Source organism: Spermophilus citellus, assembly GCF_964194105.1.
Source record: "Spermophilus citellus genome assembly, chromosome: 5".
In the NCBI taxonomy this organism is placed as follows: Eukaryota; Metazoa; Chordata; class Mammalia; order Rodentia; family Sciuridae; genus Spermophilus; species Spermophilus citellus.
The window spans coordinates 78,788,508-78,798,318 of record NC_138186.1 but is presented as its reverse complement, the minus strand read 5'-3'; the positions used below and the strand labels follow the sequence as shown (position 1 = coordinate 78,798,318).

General features: G+C 34.5%; 1 pseudogene across 1 annotated transcript; it reads left to right on the top strand.

The window, feature by feature from the left end:
• Positions 1-486: 486 nt before the first annotated feature.
• Positions 487-4,207, top strand: LOC308649430 (SUMO-activating enzyme subunit 2-like; annotated as a pseudogene). The gene is made up of 3 exons: positions 487-516; positions 1,886-3,356; positions 3,799-4,207. The product of its transcript is annotated as an SUMO-activating enzyme subunit 2-like (transcript).
• Positions 4,208-9,811: the final 5,604 nt, after the last annotated feature.

Here is a 9,811-nt window from a genome sequence, read left to right as displayed (position 1 = left end):
TTGTTTCCTCAGTTGGTTAACATTTTACAAAACATTTGCTAATTAGGTAGGGAAAATTGCCTCATTATAGAGTTAATATTAGTATGACAATTTTATAAAGGTATGGTTTACATTTAATAAACTGTATATAACTTTGGCATATATATGTATTTCTATTAATCTGTGATATATATAAAATCTATTTACCTAACTACTTAGGCAAATCAACAACACAAAAAGATAATGAATACTTCCATTATTCCTCTTTTAATCTCTCTTTACTTTTTCTCCTTGCCCCCATCCCTGTATCCTGAACTAATATGAATTCTATCACTATCTATGAATTTTAATTTTCTAAAATTTTCTATGAACTCTATAGTCTGCACTATGCAGAATTTTGTTCCAAATAACAAAGTGTTTAATAACAGTAGCTTGTTCTTTTATTCAGAAAGCATGCTGTTCCTTTAGTTATGATTCTTATGAATCTATACAGCAATTTGTGGAGAAATGACAGATGAAAATATTGATTCTTCTGATGTTTGTTTAATTCCTCTCAGCAATGCTTTGAAATGCTTAGTGTGTTAATCTTGCCTATTTTAGTCAAATCAATGCCTAAATACTTTATATTGGTATGATATTTTAAGTAATAATTTTTAAAATTAAAATTTCATTACTCATTACTGTTATGTTGTATAGAGATACAAATGAAACAAACATTAATTATTTTTTTCTTTGTCCTTTTTATGTCAATAAACCAATACCTGTACTTATTAATTAACTCTACTTTTTACATTTTTATTAGGTAATTTTAGTTATTCATAATAGTCTTAGTCATTTTGACATAATCATACATGCATAAGCTATAATTTGCTCCACTTTGGTTCCCAATACCTCCCCTTATCCCTTCCCATTTTACCCTTCTTCTATTTTACTCATCTCCTTTGTATTCATGTACAGTTTTTTAAATTGGTGTTTTAAAAATATACATAAATGTGAAATTCACTATCATATACTCACATATGTGCACAGCATAATTTGGTCAATTTCATTTTACCTATTCCACCTTTAGCTCTACTTTTAAAATCTTTTATTCCAGAATCTTTTTTTTTTTTTGCTAACTTTTTAAAATATTTGTAGTATCTGTTTAACAGATTGGTGTTTGTTTTGAAAATAAAGTATGTTTAAAATAAAGTATGTTAAATTGGTCATTCATTTCTCCTATGAAATCATACGTTATGTGTTACTCTCAGTTGTACTAATCTGTAGTTACTCTGTCATCATCATAGAACAGGCTCCGCCTCACAGAAACCTCTAGTAGTAAACTCAGAATAGTTAACCAGAAGTCACTCTTCTTCAGGAAACCCTAACCTAACTGATTGATCTGCTTTTCACTGCCCTACCAGGAAGAGGTTCTACTTGTTACTCACTCTATGTGTGCTTTGAAGTTTGGACCAACAAACAGGAACATATCACACACACAGGGAAGCAGTCAAAAACTTAACTTTACTTGCCCAAGACACTATGAAAGAAAACACCTGACACAAACATTAAAACCATTATTTCAAAAAGAAGAAATTGAATAGATCGCATCTTCTTATATTTAGGTTTTAAGAACAAAGAATGAACCATTAACTGTAAATATCAATTTAAATAAACACACACACACACACACACACACACACACACACACACGCCAGTACAGATGAGTGGATAGTGGAATTTAGAAAAGCTGCTTTGTTACTAGCACCCCTCTCAAATAGCAAGAGGAAACCAAGATCAGTTATTATTTTTCCATATATAAGTTACTATTGGATGGAAATGGAATGTCAATGTTACATATGTATCAGCATGTGAAAAATATAAATACACTATATGTATTTCAATCACTATAAAAACTATGCCTTAGAATGAATGGATAAAGGCCTTCGCCTCCGCTGCGGCTCATGGATGTCCTGCAATAACACTGTCTCAGGGGCTTCCCCAGGAGCTGGCTGAGTCGGTGGATGGGGCTGGGTGCTGGTGGTGGGCGCAGGCAACATCGGCTGCGAGCTCCTTAAGAACCTTGTGCTCACGGCTTCTCTCACATTGACATGATTGATCTGGACACTACTCTGTCAGTAACATCAACAGGCAGTTTTTGTTTCAAAAGAAACATGTTGGAAGATCAGACTACAATGTGGAATTTTTTCGATGGTTTATATTGGTCATGAATGCATTAGATAACAGAGCTGCAGGAAACCATGTTAATAGGATGTGTTTGGCAGTTGATGTTCCTCTTATTGAGAGTGGGACTGCTGGCTGGTCATCTTGGACAAGTAACTACTATCAAAAAGGGTGTGACTGAGTGTTATGAATGTCATCCTAAGCCAACTCAGAGAACTTTTCCTGGCTGTACCATTCGTAACACACTTTCAGAACCTATTTATTGCATCACATTTTTTGGGCAAAATATTTGTTCAACCAATTGTTTGGGGGGAGAAGATACTGATCAGGAAGTGTCACCTGACAGAGCTGACCCTGAAGCTGCATGGGAACCAACAGAAGCTGAATCCAGAGCTCCAGCATCTAATGAAGATGGTGACATAAAACGTATTTCCACAAAGGAATGGGCAAAATCAACTGGACATGATCCAGTTAAATCTTTTATCAAGCTTTTTAAAGATGATAGTGGATAAACTATGGTGGAAAAGGAAACCTCCTGTTCCATTGGACTGGGCTGAAGTACAGAGTCAAGGAGAAGAATTTAATCCATCAGATCAACAAAGTGAACCCCAGCTGGGTCTGAAAGACCAGCAGGTTCTAGATGAAAAGAGCTATGCAACTCTTTTTTCAAAGAGCATTGATACTTTTGAGAGTTCATTTAGCAGAAAAAGGAGATGGAACTGATCTCAGATGGAATAAGGATGACCCATCTGCAATGGATTTTATCACTTCTGCTGCAAATCTCAGGATGCATATTTTCAGTATGAATATGAAGAGCAGGTTTGATATAAAATCAATGGCAGGGAACATTATTCCTGCTATTGCTACTACTAATGCAGTGATTGCTGGGTTGATAGTATTGGAAGGACTGAAGATTTTATCATGAAAAATAGACCAGTGTAGAATATTTTTTTTTAATAAACAACCAAACCCAAGAAAGAAGCTGATTGTGCCTTGTGCACTGGATCCTCCTAACCCCAATTGTTACGTGTGTGCCAGCAAGCCAGGGGTGACTTTATGACTGAATGCCCACAAAGTGACTGTTTTCACCTTACAAGATAAGATAGTGAAAGAAAAATTTGATATTGTAGCACCAGATGTCCAAATTGAAGATGGGAAAGGAACAATCCTAGTATCTTCAGAAGAGGGAGAGACAGAAGCTAATAATTGCCGCAGTCTGGCTGGGCACAAAATCACGAGCCACCACACACCTTGTAGATTCAAACAGCAACTCTTTATTCCCGAACTCTCACCGGCCCTCTACATGCACGTTCTGGGGAAAATCCACCCTTCCACTGGGCTCTGCATCCCAAAATACTCTCTGAATCCGAGAACTCAACGGGAACTCCGAGGAGCGGTCAGGCCCCTGAGGCAGCAGGATACGCCCTATTCCCAGCAGGATACACCTTAAACCTGGAACCGCCCTAAACCCAGATCGCCCTAAACCCGGATCAGCCTTGGTCCTTGAGCAAGGTCACCTTTCATGCAATGTCACTGCAAATGACCTGGGTACAAGGCAAGCCCATTTCCACAATGGAGAGTCCTCCCTCTAAGCAACATGGGGTAGGCTGACAAGGAAATTGCCATGCGTCATTCTTACTTAGCTATGGCTCTCAGCAAATAATCATAAGAAGTTGTCAGAATTTGGAATTAGAAATGGCAGCCGGCTTCAAGCAGATGATTTCCTTCAGGACTACACTTTATTGATCATCATCCTTCATAGTGAAGATCTAGAAAAGGATGTTGAATTTGAAGTTGTTGGTGATAGCCCAGAAAAAGTGGAGCCCAAACAAACTAAAGATGCTGCCAAAAGCATTACCAATGGCAGCCTTCCACCTCTACTGCACAAGAGCAATATGATGTACTCATAGTTGATTCAGATGAAGAAGGTCCTTCAAATAATGCTGATGTCAGTGAAGAAACAAGAAGTCACAAGAGGAAATTAGATGAGAAGGAGAATGTCACTGCAAAGAAGTCACATACAGAGCAGATGGAAGAGCTTGATGATGTCATAGCATTAGATTGAACAGAAACCCTCTTACTACCTTAGTTCATCTGGGTAGAACCAGATTTGTTATGTCCTTTGTTCCAAAGGGAAAATAATGATAACGGTGACTTGAAAATGATTCTGCTCCCTTTGAAAGTATTCATTTTGCTAGAACTATTAGAACACTGGCATATGCTATACTGAAAGTAGGAGTATAGTTTTAAAACCCTTTGAATAAAGTGTGTGCATAACCAGTCATGAGATGAAACATCACAATGCATGTTGCCTTTTTAATGTAAATACCCTTAGGTATCATTTAATAGTTCAAAAATATTGTGGTTTAGTAAAGTTGATACCTGGTTATAAATATTATGCCTTTATTTTTGGCTAGAAGAAGAATTATTTTTAGCCTAGATCTAAACATTTTCATATTAACTGACTGAAACAGATTCAAAGAAATATCAAGTGCTATGCATTTAAACTTGTTTTTAAATGTTAATTGGCACTATGTATATTAATGTAAAACAGTGTTAATTTACTCAAATTTTCAGTTTGTACTGCCTGGTATGTCTGTGTAAGAAAAGAATTTTTGTGTAAAATTACAATTTCAGGTTATTTATATTTGATGTTTTGTAAAGCTCAAATAATGATTATATTGTACTTATGGACCATATAAATGACATCTGCATATTTGTTAAAAAAAGAATGAATGGATAAAGAAACAGATATATACATACAATGGAATATTACTCAGCATTAAAAGAGAATAAAATTATAGCATTTGCAGGTAAATGGATGAAGTTAGAGAATATCATGCTAAGTGACGTAAGCCAGTCCTCAAAACCAAATGTCAAGACCTAACAAGAGCATGCTACAGGGACACTGCTATATCGATGTTCATAGCAGCACAATTCACGATAGCAAGACTGTGGAACCAACCTAGAAGCCCTTCAATAGATGAATGGATTAAAAAAATGTGGCATTTATACACAATGGAGTATTACTCTGCAATAAGAAATGACAAAATCATAGAATTTGGAGGGAAATGGATGGCATTAGAGCAGATTATGCTAAGTGAAGCTAGCCAATCCTTAAAAAACAAATGTCAAATGTCTTCTTTGATATAAGGGGAGTAACCAAGGACAGGGTAGAGACGAAGAGCTTGAGGAAGATTAACATTAAACAGGGATGATAGGCGGGAGGGAAAGTGAGAGTTAAGGGAAATTGCATGGAACTGGAAGGTGAGCCTCAGGGTTATACACAATTACATATAAGAGGAAAGGAGGAGTAGGAGGAAAATTATATAAGTGGAAGAAACGATTTATAGTAGAGGGGATGGAGAGAGAGTAGGGGAGGGGAGGGGAGGGGTGAGGGGACAGTGAAGAATGGGATAGACAGCAGAATACATCAGTCACTAGAAAGGCAATTTGTAAATCAATGGAAATGTAACTGATGTGACACAGCAATCTGTATACGGGGTAAAAATGGGAGTTCATAACCCACTTGAATCAATCTGTGAAATATGGTATGTTAAGAACTATGTAATGTTATGAACAACCAACAATAAAATAATTAAAAAAAAAAAAAAAACAAATGTCAAATGTTTTTTCTGAGAAGTGGATGCTGATCCATAATGTGGGGAGTCCATGGGAAAAATAGGGGAACTTTTGGAAAACAGGACGGAGGCATGGAGAGGGGGCATGGAGGCAGGAAAGATGGTGGAATGAGATAGACATCACTACCTTAGGTATTTGTATGCCTGCACATATGGTGCGATGCTACATTTTGTACAACCAGAGAAATTAAAAGTTGTGTTGCAATTGTGTACAATGAATCAACTGCATTCTGCTGTCATATATATAATAAATAAATAAAATAAAATAATTTAAAAAAGAAAAAATATGCCTTAGATATTATCAGAAAACTTTTTCAAAGGATAGTAATAAATTCTTATTTGTTATTCCTCCTAACATTATTATGAATACTGAAAGATATACTTTTACTTCAGGTGTGGATCTGCCTGCTTCAGAGTCCCAAAATACAGAATTATTCTGTAATTTTAAAATCATTTTAGGAAGTATATTTTTTTGATATGGCACAAAATGGTGAGATTTCCCAATATCAATCCACTGTTTCTTCAGATGATAGTTTACATCTCTCTGTGATTTGTATTTAAATTTAATCTAGCAGTATTTTTTGATATAAAGTTCTAACCAACAATATTCAATAATATCACTCAGAAAACTATACTTAACATTGGCTTCATATGAGTATCTGTATTTCAAATAATAAATAAATGTCTAAAAAAATTATTCTTACATAAACTCCCCAATGAGCACTCTAAAATTTTAGTAAATTAAAGGAATTTTTTATTTGTAGATGTAATTATTGATTAACAATTATTTATAGAACCACTTACACAATAATATTCTTTCTTAGTATATGAAGAATAATTCTAGGTCCATAGGCCTTTATATGCATTTAAAACTATAACAAAGCCACTGGACAAAATGATACTGAAAAAAAGTCAATCACTGTTATTTCATGAAAATGAAAGATATTAATGATCTAGTTTTAAAATTGCTGATATTTGAATTTTTGACCTGAAAAATGGCAACGTTTAATTTTTATAAGGGAATTCTTACAAGCTGAGTTGAGTTATGAGACTTGGCATCATGACATTGACTGGATTCAGATGGGTCAGAGTGGAGATGTTAATGACAGTGTCTCCTACTGAGTCAGACAGCCTCAGACAACATAGTGCAAGTCAGGACTGAATCTTCACTGACTTGTCAAGAAGGGATTCCCTGCTAACTATCTGATTACTCCAGGTGACCAAGTGATTATTCTCATATCAACGAAGAAAATTAAAAATAAATAAATAAACTAGAAGGTAATTTCTCCTACTTCTTCTTGCTTTTCCTGGTTTATTATTTCTTTTTTGTGGGTTTTATTCAGACATTTGTATATAGGCCTGTATACAAGTGGAGAAAAAAATAAATAAAAGGACATCCATTGTGCCAAAATGACAGTCAAGTTATAAACGCAACTCCTCCCATGAACTTAATATTTCTTTTAGAAGAAACCTAACAGAATTTTCTTTCTTCTGTTTTGAAATACATTAGGCACTAAACAATGTTGACTCCTATTATGCTAACTTTAAAGGTTCCAAGTGTTAGAAGCTTTATATTTTCATTAAGGTTGCCATTTACTATAAAATTTTTTTTCTGTATTCTGTACTTCAGCCCTCTATTCAGACATTATTTCATCCCTCAATATATTTTGTAAATTTTCCACATTTACATGAGAGTATATTTTACCAAAATATAGTATCAAATGTATTATTCCTGAGGTGATAAAGTTGACAGTAAAGAAAATATATACTCCAGAAAAGTGGTTTTAAAATATGTGTTTTTCTTTGTATAGGTTCTGCTAAGAGCTTTATCAGCTTAAACAGGAAAAATTGATCCATTCACCATAATCATAGAGCCATAAGGGTAAATTAAATATAAATGAATCCAGGAAGCTTCATTTCTCTTTGATTATTTGTTTTGTATTGTGTTGTGTTGTTTTGTTTTTGCTCTGCTATGATAGGAGTCTACACTCTTAGTTTTAGTATATTTATGGTAAGGATCTTTTAAAGAAGAGTAGATAAGTAATCATTTTAAAGTTTTATTGTATAACCACTTATTGTCTACCAGAACTCAGTGCATCAGATATCAATCTTAGGGGAGAAAAACATTTCATTGGTTACTAATCCCAGGGGACTAACTTAAACTTGTCTGTCCATTGAATTTCTGGGTACCAGATTCATCAAGGAAAGCACAACACAATCAAGCACTGAATTGAACAATTCTTACCTTGGAGAACTGAAAGCACGATCAGGTTCAACGGTGTGCCCTGGTCTTAATGGATACCTAGTTTCTCCTGGCATGTAATACAGGGCAATTTTCCTATAGGTAGCCCTCTCTGAGGGGCAAAGGAAAGACCTCAACCCTTAGCCCTCTCCATGTCAATTCTGAAAGCTGGGGTGACTGAGGGTCATTGATGCTGCGGCTTAAAGAGAAGAAAGTAACACTAAGTTTGAAACAGGAGAAAATATCTTCACAGGATGAAATAATTTTAGCATATGCAATGTGAAGTTTTATCATCTTGATTATGGAAGTGTCCTGGGCTTAAGATGCATTCTTATGTCGCTGATTGGGGATCAAAAGACCTTGCACATAAGACTCTTTCCTGACAATAATGACATAGCACAGTCATCTCACAGAAGGGCAGTGCATGCCCTTAAACAAAATTTGGTAGGATATTCAGGTTTACCTCATCATATATGTTCCAAGGAGTATCAAGTATATTATAACTCATGTAGTTAGGATTTTGAGGAAAGCAGCAGGTTTCTAAAAGATTGGAAAGTAGCTCGTGTGAACCTGGAAAGAAAATGCATGAGTTCTATCTAATAAATATTTATGCACACTTATAAAAATATTTTTGGTCTGTGTGCTATTCTTTTTTAAATTTTACATAATTTATCCAAAACTGTTCTATTTGCTTCTACAATTGTCCCAAAACCTGAAGCTTCCAAATAAATACATACAGAGAACATCGTAAATACGCAAAAAAAAAAAAAGAAAATCAAAATATCCCTGAAACCCCATTCAAAACAACAAAAGACATAGCAACTAATATATGTTTTTAAACTCTGAGACTATGATTTTCTCATTTAATATGGTATAATATTGAAATAATCAGTTAAACAGAATAAATGAAAAGAAAAATATAATTTTACATGTATTTTCTCTTAATACAAGTTCTGATTATTTTTAGTATTAGTTAAAATCTTTCTCATTTTCTTTAAAACATTCATACCTATTTTTACTTCATTTTCATCTCTGTTTTTTTTTTAAGTTCATGTCAGACAGGTAATGTATCAATGTCATAACAAAGTTTAGAGGGAAGCACATCTCACGCAACAGCGTGAACACCCAATCATCACGCTTATGAACCAAAGAATTATAATTTTCATCTCTTTATGATAAAATTTATTTATATTTCATTTAATGTATAAATGTATAATGATGTCTAAGTCTGAAGTTGATAATCATTTCATGTAGCTTTCTTTTAATAGCTCACTTTATTTGTTTAAATTGATTCAGAGGTGATTTTTTTTTTAGAAGTGACTTTTACATAGTCACAACCAGAGAGATTTAATACATCTTAAAAATACAAGAGATATTGTTTCAGGAAATTCTGCAGGTCTGAGAATTACTTTTTGGTTAACTTATTTTATTTTATTTTTACACAAATGGAGCACATTTTTTTTTTCATTTCTTTGGTTGTACATGATGTAGATTCACACTATTCGTGCAATCATACCCATAACCCAATCAATAAATGGGCTAAGGAAATGAGCAGACACTTCACAGAAGAAGATATTCAATCAATCAACGAATTAATGAAAGAAGTGTTTAACATCTCTAGCAATTAAAGAAATGCAAATCAAAACTCAGATTTCATCTCACTCCTGTCCGAATGGTAATTATCAAGAATTCAAGCAACAAGGGCTGCGGATGTGGCTCAAGTGGTAGCGTGCTCGCCTGGCATGCGTTCGGCCCTGGTTCGATCCTCAGCACCACATACCAACAA